Source organism: Caretta caretta, chromosome 5 (assembly GCF_965140235.1).
Source record: "Caretta caretta isolate rCarCar2 chromosome 5, rCarCar1.hap1, whole genome shotgun sequence".
In the NCBI taxonomy this organism is placed as follows: Eukaryota; Metazoa; Chordata; order Testudines; family Cheloniidae; genus Caretta; species Caretta caretta.
The window spans coordinates 35,102,237-35,116,367 of record NC_134210.1 but is presented as its reverse complement, the minus strand read 5'-3'; the positions used below and the strand labels follow the sequence as shown (position 1 = coordinate 35,116,367).

At 40.6% G+C, this 14,131-nt stretch overlaps 1 long non-coding RNA gene across 2 annotated transcripts; it reads right to left on the bottom strand.

Annotated features, from left to right (window-relative positions):
• Nucleotides 1-5,392: 5,392 nt before the first annotated feature.
• LOC142071996 (uncharacterized) lies at nucleotides 5,393-13,374 on the bottom strand. Of its 2 annotated transcripts, none has more exons than XR_012668279.1 (4): nucleotides 13,285-13,374; nucleotides 12,599-12,773; nucleotides 11,819-11,909; nucleotides 5,393-7,330 (listed from the first exon to the last, which is right to left on the bottom strand). It is a non-coding gene; the product is annotated as an uncharacterized LOC142071996 (long non-coding RNA). The 2 variants fall into 2 exon arrangements; XR_012668278.1 differs by lacking the exon at nucleotides 13,285-13,374 and adding an exon at nucleotides 12,932-13,240.
• Between the last annotated feature and the right edge of the window lie 757 nt (nucleotides 13,375-14,131).

Here is a 14,131-nt window from a genome sequence, read left to right as displayed (position 1 = left end):
ACGAAAGCTTATGCTCAAATAAATTGGTTAGTCTCTAAGGTGCCACAAGTACTCCTTTTCTTTTTGCGAATACAGACTAACACGGCTGTTACTCCGAAACTTTTTATTTTGTGCTTATTTAGGCTGTAAAAAATCACAACAATCCTCTTGGGAAAGGGAGCTTCCCAGTTTACCAATGAGCCCCAGCACTTGTTTCTACTCCTGGAAGGCCCCAAGATAAAAAGTCAGAATTTTTTAGTCTTTTTTCCTTAAAGATTTCCCATCCAGCAATTAGTCAGACCTCACCTAGCTAAGCTTACAAATTATGATCAACAAGTATTCACTGGGAACAGCATCAGGCCCTTTATGTGTATGACTATAAAAGTACATTTACGTGTACATTTTTATACAATGTGTTATGAAGTTTATATTTTATTAAATAAAAAAAAATGACCACTTACCGAGAAATGAAATCCCTCTAATGGATGAAAGAACATAATTAAAACCATACATTAAGCAACTTTGCACTGAATTTTCCTTACATGATACCAGATGTGCCTTTTTCATAACTGATATGAACTCTATGTTCACACGTTATTAAAAGGGCTACATTTCCAGAGCATAGCAATAAGGACTGACTACCCACAGATCTCTAAAAATTAACAGGATGTGGTCATGTAGCTTTCATGTTTAGCACCTGGAGAATTTAACTAAGTGTTTTACTTAGAGAAGATTACTTAGAGTAAGTCTGTACTAGAAACCCTACAGCCACCTGTCGTGCTACAGGGTAGACACTTCCTACACGCACGGAAGAGGCTCTTCTGTTACTCTAGTAAATCTACCTCTTTGAGAGATGGTAGCTAGGTCGATGGAAGAATTCTCAGTTGACCTTGTGGTGTCTACAGCAGGGACAGGTTGGCTTAATTACATGGGCCGAGATGTGAAATTTACTACATCTCTCACGGCCCTGAGAGATGTAGTAAAGCCAACCTAACTTTGTAGTGTAGACCAGCCCTTCGGTAAAATACTATCTACAGTATAGGAACCAAAACCATTGATCATGGAAATTGTAGTGTTAAGGGCCTGAAACACTACTGTATTCCTCTTTTTTACACTAGTGCAACTCCATTTATTTATATGGTGTTTGTGAGGGACATTCTATCCAGGAAATCCAGCAGTCTAGGTGCTTACCATTGTGATATTTGAGTAAGGGTTGGAAGTTATTTTCCCACATTATTTCTACAGTGACTCACAACAACAATGCCACATCCTCAAACACAGGTTTGACATTTATAGTCTCAGGTGCCTCAGAGCAGCTGCTGTTTGCAAAGGGGAGGTGTTATCAAAAGGCAGCTATCTAGGACTGTATCTTGAATCTGCAGTGGCAGAGACAAAAGATGGATAGCCAAACATAGTTTAAAAATTTCTGTGCCATAATTACAGACAGATTTTCTGTCCTGAATTTAATACCCTGAAAGAGCCTCATACAAACCCAAATGCATATGTCTGCTTCTAACACAACAGATTTGTTATTATCTAACATTATACTGAGGTCATGCCTAGAGGCCTGAGGGGAGTTTTGCCATTGACTTCAATGGGCACAGGATCAAGCACTGGAAGCCTTAATATTGCTAGGTACAACTCTGTGTTAGGTGTACCCCACCACACCTCCAGGAAGTCCAAGGAGCACAACTGATGCCAATCCTTTTAAAGAGATGCAGCATGGTCTCCCCCCTGTGAGACCACAGTATTTCCCCTTTATGAGGAAGAAGAGGATTTGGTAATTCACTCCACAAAATGCATTGTGTGGCCCTCTTTGCCGGTATTTGACGAACGGCTTCAAAGATAATTCCTTTTACTGCCAAGAGATATTTGAGCCGACTCGGTATCCCTATTTGATCCACGCACTGTGGAATTATTTGTCTTTAAAGGAAGCTGAGAGTAGTTGTACAATGTTCAATGCATATGAAAAAAGTTCAAGGTTGTCTTGATAAACTTTTGAACTCTTCTTGCTTCCAGAAAGGAACCCAATCACAAAAGAATTTTTAAAATTATTTGAAACATTTTTAGGAGGTGAGAAAGTAAATAATAATAAACAATAACCTGTCATGGTAGTTTGCGAAACATCCAGTCCTAGGCTAGCACTCCACATTTAAAGTATTTGTAAGACTCCCAATATGATACTCTTGGACTGTGATTAATGTCATGTGCCTGTTTATTTTTCCCCTGAGAACCTGAAAGGGTAAAAAAAAGATCAAAACTAAACAAAAGCATATCAATAACAGGAAACTGTTGGTGAGAAATACCCCGATCTTCCTGTATATTCACGTCACCACATTCCCTAGGGACAAAGGTGCATGAACAGCATGGTAAATAATTATGATTTAATATGAGGCCTTGCAATGCTGTTTACAGTTTAACAACAAAAAAGAATTGTTTCTCAAGGAGCAAAATAAGAAAATAATAGAAACACATATCAATCTAATCAGGAAGTGATGATGTTATGTCTGAGTCAGTTGCTGAAAACAGATTTTAATGTATCAGAGTATCAACTTGATATCTACACGCAGACCAAAGAGAGAAATCAGTAAGAAGATAATTCATTCTGTTTTGAATGCTAATGGTTTGTATTTGATCATTTTACAAAAGGGTAGGAGACAGAATTGTCCTAGAAGAATCACCATAGCTATTTGTGCTCACTCATGTTTTGGGAAACTGACACCTGTATTTGTGGAAAACATCTGGGAGTGTTTCTTGGTGCATTTCATTTTCCACAACTAAAAATAAGAAAATGGGGAGCAAGTAGTAGCAACAGCTGGACCTTTTCCAGAAGATTATATTGTTGAATCCAGCCATCAAATCAGAAGCAAAAATTAATTGGTGCTCCATGCACAAAGATGTACATTTATTGTATATTTCAGCGAAGGGTAGTGAAACCTCTTAATACTTTATTAAATATATTTAAGAAACAGAAAAAGGATGTCACTTTTGTAGCCACAGAATATATATTGTTTCTATTGAGTGTGACACCCACATTTTATTGAACTACCGAAAAGAAAAAGATAATTAGGTAAAAGCCACCCAGAACAATGCATTCTTTGTGAAGACTACCATTTATAGAAGAAGGCTTAAAGTTTTAAATGTGCTTTCAGTCCTTATATACAGAAAATAATTCCAGACTATGGCCTGTAGCCTTTCAGATCTTAAAACTAAGCAAGGTCAGGTCAGTGCTTGGATGACAGAACTTTTAAGAAATTGCTAGGTGTGTCTGGAAATAGAGCCAATAATTTAGTAGGTTGGCACTTTTCTCTCTCACTCAATAGTGAGCCAATGAATTAACATCTTGATTCTATTAAGTACAAGCTTTTGGATGACCTACAAATCTTCATTAAAACTCCTATGAATGAATATTTATAGAACATTGTTTGCATTTACCTAGTTCTGCTATAGGATTGTCAAGCATAGGAAATACACAGCAAACAACTGCACTTCAGACACTTTTAATACCTCTCCTTGAATTACAGGCTGCAGTTTGTGCTTCTTCTAAATCACACCTCCATCCAATTAAAGCAAACATTCATTCTATCTGGGATTAATTTTGGATTGTGTCTGCTTACCACCGCATGAATCAATCCATCTTCAAACTGTAGTCAGTGCAATGCCAAGCATCTTAACAGATGCTAGTGCTTTTATCTGTGCTTTGCATCACATTCCTCAAAGAGAAGGTTGCCAGAAATGAGAACATACAGGTTTCCCAAAGCTACTGGTGGGAACAATACACAATAGGAGCTGTTTTTTAATCCTTGGGGATTTTGCCAAGAACAAAACCCAATTCCAGTTAAATGGAGCACATAGGGTTTATCAAGATGTAGGTCAATGGTTTGTAAACTGTGAACGACATCCTGGATCAGATGCAGCACACACATCTAATTTACAAATATTCTAACACTGACCAGTTCTTACATCGATTTCAGTGCTTCCAGTAAAACATGCACAACTAAATAATTTAAAATATACTGGGCCAAATACTACTCTCAGCTGCAGAGTTTATTCCAAGCTATAAAAACAACAAGACTTTGATGGCACCTTTCGTTAGAATGTCTTCCAAATCCCTTGTGAACTTTAACTAAGTCTGAGAACAACTCTGTGAGTTAGACCAGAATTATATACAATTCCTATTTTACATATGGAGAAACCAAGACAAAGAGAGATGACAACAAGTCATTAGAAGAAACGGGAATAAATCACATATGCTCCAATATGGGCTCAGATACTGCAGTCATGAACAGCAATATAAACCCCTAAGGTTCCCAGTCGCTTGCCATGATGACTAGGTATCATTCCCTGATATCTTTAACTTGTTGAATGTGTTATATGCAAATGAACATGATTCACCTTATCAACTTGCAAAATTCATATTTCCTCATCGTAACCAAATGAAAATTTGTAAAGGTTAGACACATAATTGAGTTGCTTAGTGTTCAGTGAGCTATCACTTAGAATATTAACATTAATGAAAAGTGTTGAACTTCTCTGGACAGGGATTATGTCTTTTCTTTATGGAAAATGTCCACTGTGGGTAGTGATTTGGAACTACCAGAAAAAAAACATAGTATTACACCATGTTGTGTCATCTAAAAAACATATAATTCACTGATGCCTTTCTCCAATTACACTGTAGTAACATTAAAAGATCAGGCTAGATCCTCAGCTGGAGTCGCAAGTTTAGACATTAGTCTTTGTGTTCAGTGTTTTAACTAGTGGAAAATGACTCTCAAGTCTCAAGAAAGTTTTCTCAAACGTCATTCTTAACAGTGCAAAAGTTCTCTTAACCAGTCATCGTTATAGTGATTGCCATTACAAGGCCAACATTTGCCAATGGTGACTGTGTAGTTTCACTTGGCGAATGTAGACTGATTATCACTGTATTGAAGGATTAATGTGGGAAGGAAGAATTTAGTAGTCCAACTACTGAATCTGCTTAATCTTGCCATCCAATAAACACACACAAGGGTGTACTAACATACGAGATGCTTATGGGATGATAAACACACCGGCCAAGTGTAACCATGCCTTCGTGGGTCATAACTGAGAATACCCAATTCAAGACAAACTGCTGAGAAATAGGGCAGACACACCCCAAAACTGGTGGTTATTCTCCCATAAGATATACCAAACCAGCAACAAAAGGAAACTTCTGTTTTACCACACTGGCTATCAAGAATTGAGAAAAGCAGTCTCCCTAGGCATTCCAGTCCTGAATTCAACACCCAGACAATAGACTTAAAGATGAGTGGTTATTTTAAAACCAATTTCATCAAACAAAGGGTTCTTCTGATCCCAAAGGACCAGCCACATACCCAGGTCAATATATAACTCAGATCTTACCCAATAATCACGCTTTTGCCAATCCTTTAGTATCTAAATATAAAGGTTTATTTATAAAAAAGAAAGAAAGGTGAGAGTTAAAATTGGTTAAAGGAATCAAATACATACAGTAATTGCAAAGTTCTTTGGTTCAGGCTTGTAGCAGTGATGGAATAAACTGCTGACTTAAGTCAAGTCTCTGGTTGCTTCCAAATCATTGGAAGGTCCTCAGTCGCTTGGTTAGAATGCTCCCATTAGTATAAGTCCAGAGGTCTGAGCAGGAAAGAGACAAAATGGAGGTGTTTCCAGGGCCTTTTATAGTTTCTGCCATGTGGAGGGAAATCCATTTCAAACAAAGCCCTCAGCACGGCCAATGGAAAATCACAGGGAACAAGAGGGTGTTTGGAGTCACATGGGCAAGTCACATGACCATGCACAATTTCACTTAGTCATAGCAGAGGCCATTACCTATACTTCAGATGGAACAGGAAAGTCCATTCAGTGTAGATGAGCATCTTCCATTGTGAGCTAAGGGTTCTTTTGATGGGCCACTTAACTTGAATAGTCCTTCTAGATGTGCAGACTAAATACCTTGTGGGCGTTACCACAGGAGCTAACATATTTGAAATATAGGTATAGATCCAATGCTTATAACTTCAAATACAAAAATGATACATGCATACAAATAGCATAATTATATTCAGCAAATCATAACCTTTCCGTAGACACCTTACCTGACAACCTTAGTACAAGATTTGTTGTAATTATATAACAGTGGTAGCAACAATGATCTACATGGTCATATTTTAGTCAGATAACATCACACCAAGATTTCAAAAATAGGTGCCTAAAGCTGGCTCCTAACTCCATACTTAGGCTCTTGTCATGGGAGCTGGCCCTTTCAGGGGAGTCAAGGATCAGCCTACCTGTAAGGCTCTTGTAAGGCAGAATGAGCCAACTGAGGTGGCTGGTTGGCAGCTAACAAGCCTGATAAAGTGTTACTAGGGGTCAGCTGAGGTGGTTTCTAGACATAGGAAGCTGCGGAGGAGTGGCGCTCAGGTGTAAGGAGAGCTCGCCAGAGCAAGATGCCTAGAAGGTGTGTTCCTAGGGACTAGGAACTCCCAAATAATGTCTGGAAGCCCAGCCTATCAGGAACTACATGTTGCCTCACAGAAAGCTGCAGCTGACAGATCTCAGCAGACCCCTGGCTCTGGAGAAGGATTCTTTCCAGGTTATGGCAAGAGGCCTGACTCTACGGAAGAGGCCTGACTCTATGTTCCTGAGGTGAAAGAACCCTGCTGGAGGGGAGTGGTGGACCTGGGTGGGAATTGATAAACTAAAGCTGGCTCTGTCTCCTATCTATTAGGCCATGTCTACACTACCACTTATAGTTGGCAAAACTTGTGTCACTCGGGTGTGGAAAAACATAGTACCATAAGTTTCGCTAGCTTAAGGGGTGGTGGACATAACTACCGCTGTTCGTGGAGGTGGTTTTATTATGTCGATGGGAGACCTCTCGCCCGTTGGCATAGAGCGGCTACACAAGCGATCTTACACTGGCGCAACTGCATCGGTACAGCTGTGCCACTATAAGCTTGCTAGTGTAGACATAGCCTTTGCTGGGGTGGCAGTTTTCTTGTATTTTCATTGAGCCTTTGGTTAATAAAGTATGTTTCTCTGAAGGGGCATTGTTCTGTATGTGAAGCCTCAATTAACTTATTGATAACATTAGGGGAACTGAGGAAGGGAGCACCTACAATGCCACAATTGGCCTGTGGGGGTGCTATAGGTCAGGTCCACCCAGTGAAAACTCCTGATTAACTGGTCTGTTTTTCAAAAGTAGAATGTAACAGGTAGCCTCCATTGAAGTTAGTGGGAGCTGCTGGGTGTTCAACACTCCTGAGAAAAATTTAAGCTGTAGGGAAGTTCTGTCTTGCACTGGAAACCTGAGATCCTCAGGAGTGGGTATCCTGTGAGATAATACCTTCAAAGGAATAAAATTACAGGGTAAGTCACTTTCCCTTTTGTTTCATTTCCCTTTGAGCACTGTTACAGCATTGGGAAGGGGATTATATATAAAGCAAAGGAGTAGCCTAAATATGTGTGTCCCTGAAATCATGGTGCAATTCAACAGTTATGAATGGGTCCAAAGAAAGGCCTGATCCTGCTCGCATTGGCAAAACTCCCATTGACTACAACAGGTGAAGGATTGGGCCCTAAAAGCCATAATTTATCACCCCAAACATTTTAAGAACCCCCTTACAATGGATGGGGTCTGATAGCTGAGAGATGTGCATAACAGTGTGTATCTGTGAAGTCAAGTGGCCTTGCATTACTAGGATCCACCAGTCCATCTCTTTCTAGTTTTAATTATTATCATTGGACTGTGTGGCTGAAAGCTGCAGTCTATTTTTTTTTAAACTGACACATTTTAATGGGGACATGGCTATCTGCAACATAACACAATTCAAATGTCAGCTATCAAATGACTAATTTTTCCATAAAACCTCATCCCCACAAAGGGGAAACTAATACTTTTTACAAACACTGTCCTCTTTAAGAATTGCAAAAATATCTTGCTTGGTGTATCAAATGTCACACATCACGAGCGTCTGGTTTTCCGTTCACAAGCACAGTCAGGAACGAGTTGGAAAGAATGACATATGCTTGCAAAACACACTATGCAGCCTAGAACTGCAAACACAATGGGGTCAGTTCTCCCCTCTGTGTCATCTGTTTTCCAGCAGCACACCTCTATTGACTTCAGTGGCTTTACATAAGTGTGACTGAGAGGAGAATCAGGCTCCCCAAGAGCAATCTATCTTTCTTCTTCAGGGAAAACATACGCAAGCAGTTAGGCACGAGGTCATTTCTAAGGAGCAGACTCAGAACTGGCACTAGCTTGTACCACCAATCATGAAGAAAACAGAACTGCAGAAACTATTTCTAGTTTCAGAGGAACAGCTGATGAAGTGAGCTGTAGCTCACGAAAGCTCATGCTCAAATAAATTGGTTAGTCTCTAAGGTGCCACAAGTACTCCTTTTCTTTTTGCATACATCTGATGAAGTGAGCTGTAGCTCACGAAAGCTCATGCTCAAATAAATTGGTTAGTCTCTAAGGTGCCACAAGTACTCCTTTTCTTTTTATTTCTAGTTTGAAGATGTTTGGATAATATCCACCTACAACAGATTCCTCAGACAGCAAACAAATCAACAGCAAAGAGAAAAGAACCCAAGAATATTGCCAGTTGAAGATATATACACGATTCAATTGCCATTCAGTTCTATGTCCTGTGAATATAGAATTTAGCGATGCTCATTTAAATGCAAACCTATTTTTCTTTCTATTCAGTTAGAGCTAAAGAGAGTGACAAGGCCAAAAATACCCAGATATCCTATTGCTTAAAAGTTAGTGTTTGCAATAGAAATGTGGGTAGAATATGTTAAAAGAAACCTACAGTTCTTCAATTACTAGAAAACAAAACTCGTCTCAGGAGAAACTTTCCCATGCAATCTTATTGCAATACAAAAAAAGAAAAAATCAATTTTATTGGGTACAGTCATTGGGTCCCAAGGGACAGCTACATAAGAGTCGGCTATCTAGGAAGAAGTGCAGGTAATAATTGTATTATTATAACTTGCACTATGGCCAATAAAAAGTTCACTGGGTTTTCAATCAGGTTAAATAATTCCCTTTTCTTTTTCTTTTCTTTTTTTTTTTACCTCAAAAAAATTATTTTAATCAGGGCTGTGATTGGCATTTTAAAGTTCTGCCTGTAAAATAAATATAATCCCTCTAGCTCACCCAGGCCTTAGTGAAAATGCTTGTAGGTGTGTGACAGTGTGAAAAGCCTATGGCTGACTCTCCACTCTGTGCACTTCGGAACTGTCCCCACGCGGGGTAAACTGACAAGGTAATAGTTTCAGTACTATGGGGTTAACTAGTTAGCTGGGTGACTCAGTTTGTCAGCTGGAAAGAGTTAAAAGACAGGCAGGAAGAGCCAGCAGGGAGGGGAAAGGCTGGAAAGAAGGGTCAGAGATACCTAAGGTCTCAGAGCCTCCTGCTGCCTATGCCTTGGTAGTAGGTAAAGACTTGGGGAAAAACCTTATGCTATTGGGAACAAACATATAGAAAGCACCTGGCAAATAAAGCACTTGGTGTTGAGCTTGCCACAAGTGTGTGAGGGCCGTTTGCTACAAGGAATTCAGGGTTAGGGAACCATGCTCTGTGACAAGGTGGTAAAATAAACGATTAGGGAACCATTAGGGGTCTATTGGCTAGTTACCCCTTTTCTGATATATATCAAAGTCATATGTAAATCAATGCCTACCTGAAATGCAAGCATGACACTACAGGTAAATGCAATGAACAAACTCTTTCTCTTTTCTCTATTCAGTCTTTGTGTTTCCCTTGGACTTGTCTCCCCTAATCTGTTTTCCTTGCCTCCCCACTTCTCTTTCTCCTTGCTCTGTATGTCTCCTCTTCCCATAATCCCCTTTTTTCCTTTCTGGTCCCTTGTAAAAGTCAGACCTAACCACTGCTTAGCATCCAGGTTCTCTCTGCCTCAATTAATCTTCTTGAGTTTGGCTCCAGTGCTGCTGCAGTGAAGAGCTTTTCACTTTGAAACTGCTTCACAGAGTGGGCCCATCTTCAAAGGACACAGAGCAGCCTGGATACAGTTCAGCAAGCAGTCTTGGAACACAGCACGTTTGGCCCTGTCTCCGCTAGCTATTAATACTAGATCAGCTACGCGGGTGTTCTGCTAGGATTCACAGTGGAGGTGGGTCTCTAACTGCAACCATTATTTTTAACACAGTATGAGAATTGCTCTGGGCAGGGTACAGAACGTGGTGTTCTGAATGCTAGTGATCGCCGGACAGCTGTCAACATGTGGAGTATCAATGGTGCGAGCATTGGTAGAGCTGAATCTGGAAAAGTGTTAGAAAATATCCCTGTTATCAGCAAGACTAAAATCTGCCTATATCTGGGATGTGGTCTTCCAATAGCGCATGGTGGAGGGAGAGAAAGGCAGAATTTGGCCAGCTGAAGAACAGGAGCGTTACAGTGATTTTGAGACCACCACACAAAGAAGAAAGGGAAAGATGTCTCCAATAACATTTAGATACATGTTGTATCGTAAGCGTGAGAGACGGTTGCTCTAAAGCAACTATCTTCTGCGATTGGTCATTATCTGGACTCTTATTCCTCTGGTCAATAGCAATCCTCTAGTGAATGTGAGTAGGCTGACGAGGCTATGGCAATGATCAGGAGAGACACCTGGTGACCATCTAATCCAACAAGACCTATGAACTATGTTATATAGCACAGGGCCAGATAGTAGAATTGGGTGTAATTTACAATGAACTAAATTGCAGAGATCCAGTAATCTTTCGCCAGTAATATCAACATACAAACACTACACAAAACCCTGCTGAAAAAGAAGGCAACAAAAGATACATGCACACATTGATCAGCTTCTGATGCAAGTCCACATGTAGGCTATGTCTATACAACAACTAGAGGTGTGATTGCAGCTGGTGTAGGCATCCTCCCACTAGCATTAATCTAGCTAGTGTGGCTATAAATAGCAGTGAAGAGGGGTGGCATGGACCCCACTGTGGGCAAGAAATGTGAGTATGAGCCCAGGGTTCTGGGGAGGGACTTGGACAGTCCACACTGAAGCATGTGCCACTAGCTGCACTGCTATTTTTATCCAGGCTAGCAAGATTAAAACCTGTATGAGCTGCAGTCACCCTTCTGACTACAGTGTAAACATATCCTCAAACAGCCATATTTTTTTCCTAAGCTGACTTTTTCTAGCAATTATAAGAATTTTATCAAGCCAATTAACAAATATATTTCTGCTTAGCTCTTCTATAATATTTTTTTCAGCCACAGAACTCAAAAATTTCTACAAATGGAAAGTAAGTACTGTCGAACCTCAGAGTTATGAACTGAACAATCAACCACACACCTCATTTGGAATCAGAAGTATGCAATCAGGCAGCAGCAGAGACAAAGGGGAAAAAAAGAAAATAGAGTACATTACTGTGTTACACATAAACTACTAAAAAAATAAAGGGAAAGCAGCATTTTTCTTCTGCATAAAGTTTCAAGTCTGTATTAAGTCAATGTTCAGCTGTAAACTTTTGAAAGAACAACCCTAATGTTTTCTTCAGAGTTACGAACAACCTCCATTCCTGAGATGTTCATAACTCTGAGGTTCTACTGTATCATTACACCCATTTTATAGATGGGAAAACTGAGGCAAAGCCTTGCCTAAGGTCACATAACAGGTCAGTAGTAGAGCTTGGAATAGAACCCGAATCTCCTTACGCCCACTGCAATGCTCAGCTCACTGGATCACTGTCCCACTTCATGGGGGCAACTGAAACTGAACTTTCTGAAACTCAGTAAGTCTGGAGTGTGGTTTGGGATGAAACAACCATGCTGCTACAAAAATGTACTCACAGTGTCAAAATGCAACAGCCCAGAACGGAGTGTTCACACGGAGGTGTAGGACAGTGAAAGCTCTGCCAGATTGTATGAGTCAAGTTCGTGCCTGAAATGTCAAGAGGAAACTCTTAAAATTGATGCCAGGCCTCTCAAGAAAATTAAAGGAATTAAAAGATTAAAAATTACATTGCTCTTCCATAAATAAATATGCTGGCAGGAAAATTTTGAACTACAGGAGATGGTAAATTAGTCATGGCCAATAAAGAATAAGAAAGTAAAGTCAGGAAAATTGATTCTCACTAGCCCCTGCAGTCTGGCAACCATAGGGCTGCTAAAATCATTTCCTGCCCACTGCTATGTCCATGTCACCCCAAAGACCTCCACAGCCTTCCCCTTTTTCTGTGTATTAAATTCAGACTTCTTGTATTAAAACCTGGCCCCACTCGAGCCAATAGCAAAACTCCCATTGACTTCAGTGGGACCGGGGTTCTACCCTTGGCTTTGCATTCAAGACCACACATCACTCAGCTCCAATGGAGTGTCATCCCCTCTATTTGACTAATGACCCTAGTTTTAATAGTTTTAATAATCCCTTTGACTTCTCCTCACACAAAATGTCTCAGTGCATTTTTCCTGCCACTCTATGTGCCTGCAATGATCCTTCAGAACCTATGTGCCAAGCCACCATCCCAGCCTCATTCAAATTCCTCCTCAAGATCCTTTTCTAGAAAAAGTTAATTAAAAATATTTTAACGTCTCTCTATGGACTCAGTTCTGTAATCCAGACCATCCTACCTTCTCTCTTGATTGTGCTCCCCTCCTTGGTAATGTCATCATATCTACAGTCTAGATGATTGGTGCTTTGGGTAGAGGCCTTGTCTAATGATTTATTCAGTGAGGTGCCCAGCATATCCTTGGTACAGCTGGAGAACCAGCAGAGAGTCATCATGAAAAGTATAGCATAAGGTGTCTATGAGAAAAGGTGAAGAAACAGACCTTAAATTAGCACAAGATAAATGAAGACATCCAAATCTTAACTGCAATACAGAGCACAGCCCTAACAAGAACAGTTGTGCCTTTCCCCAGTCCGGTGGATCCCTGATGGTGTAAGGCCAACATACTACCTACCCTGCTATCCACTCTGCCACAGGAGACATGCAGGGCAGGAGGGAGTGTGGCCACAGCGTACTCTACTCCAGCAATCACCAAAAATGTAAACTGCCTTCAGGAGCCCCCAACATGCCAGCACAAGCTAGAGAGAGCCTCAGCACTGGGGGACAGCTGCTTTTTCTCACCCCTTCATCACCAAGTCCTGCTGTGGTGAGCAGAGCTCACCTACACTTGAGAATTTGGGCTCCTGAGTAACACACATACAGATACTTCCTCTGAAGTTAACATGAGAAAGGATGACAGAATCTGTTCTGCAAAGGGCTAAGAGGGGAAAAAAATAGAGAGTGATTACTCATTGGTGTTAATCTAACCATTTTAATAAATCCAAAGCAGTTAATGTCAGGAAGGCATATAACGACCCACGAAGACACTCAGAAAGTGCCACAGACACGTCTAGGAACATCTGCCCAAGATCAGCACAGGATAAGAGTGCAAAGCAGGCATTGAAGTGCTCAATAACAGTTGCTAGTGGTAGCAAGGCTGAATTTACAATAGGAGACAGTTTCTACACAGGAATGGTGAGAAATTATTGCAGCTGCAACTTGATAAGCAACCTCAATTGCAGAGCAGAAAGCAGCTGCCGATTTAATGTTAATGGCAGGAGCCATATGACTTGCAGCAGAACAGTTTCAAAAGCTTCCTTCACTTCTGGAATAATTTTAGAAGCAGGATGTGAAAAACAGCATAGATTCAACCAGAACAGAAGCAATAATAATAAAGGCAATTCTTGTAGTCCAAAGGGGCATTTAATGACAGGAAAAGGATCTATAACCAGACTCAAAAGGATTTGGATTGTCTGATGCTTGGTCAGCAGATGAGAAATGCAGTTCAATGCAGGGGTGCTGAAACAATTTGTATAGTAGGGGTGCTGAGAGCCATTAAACCAAACTGTAAACCCTGTATATGGTGGAAACCACTTCAAGCCAGGGGGTATGGTAGCACCCCAAACATCCCTAGTTCTAGCACCTATGTTTCAATATGGACAAATGTACATTAATTAGTTTGAATGGAAGACCTAAGCCAGGAATCTGCAATCTTTGACACGCGGCCCGTCAGGGAAATTTGCTGATGGGCCAGGATGGTTTGTTTACCTGCAGCATCTGCAGGTTCGGCTGATCACAGCTCCCACTGGCTGTGGTTTGCTGTTCTGGCCAATGG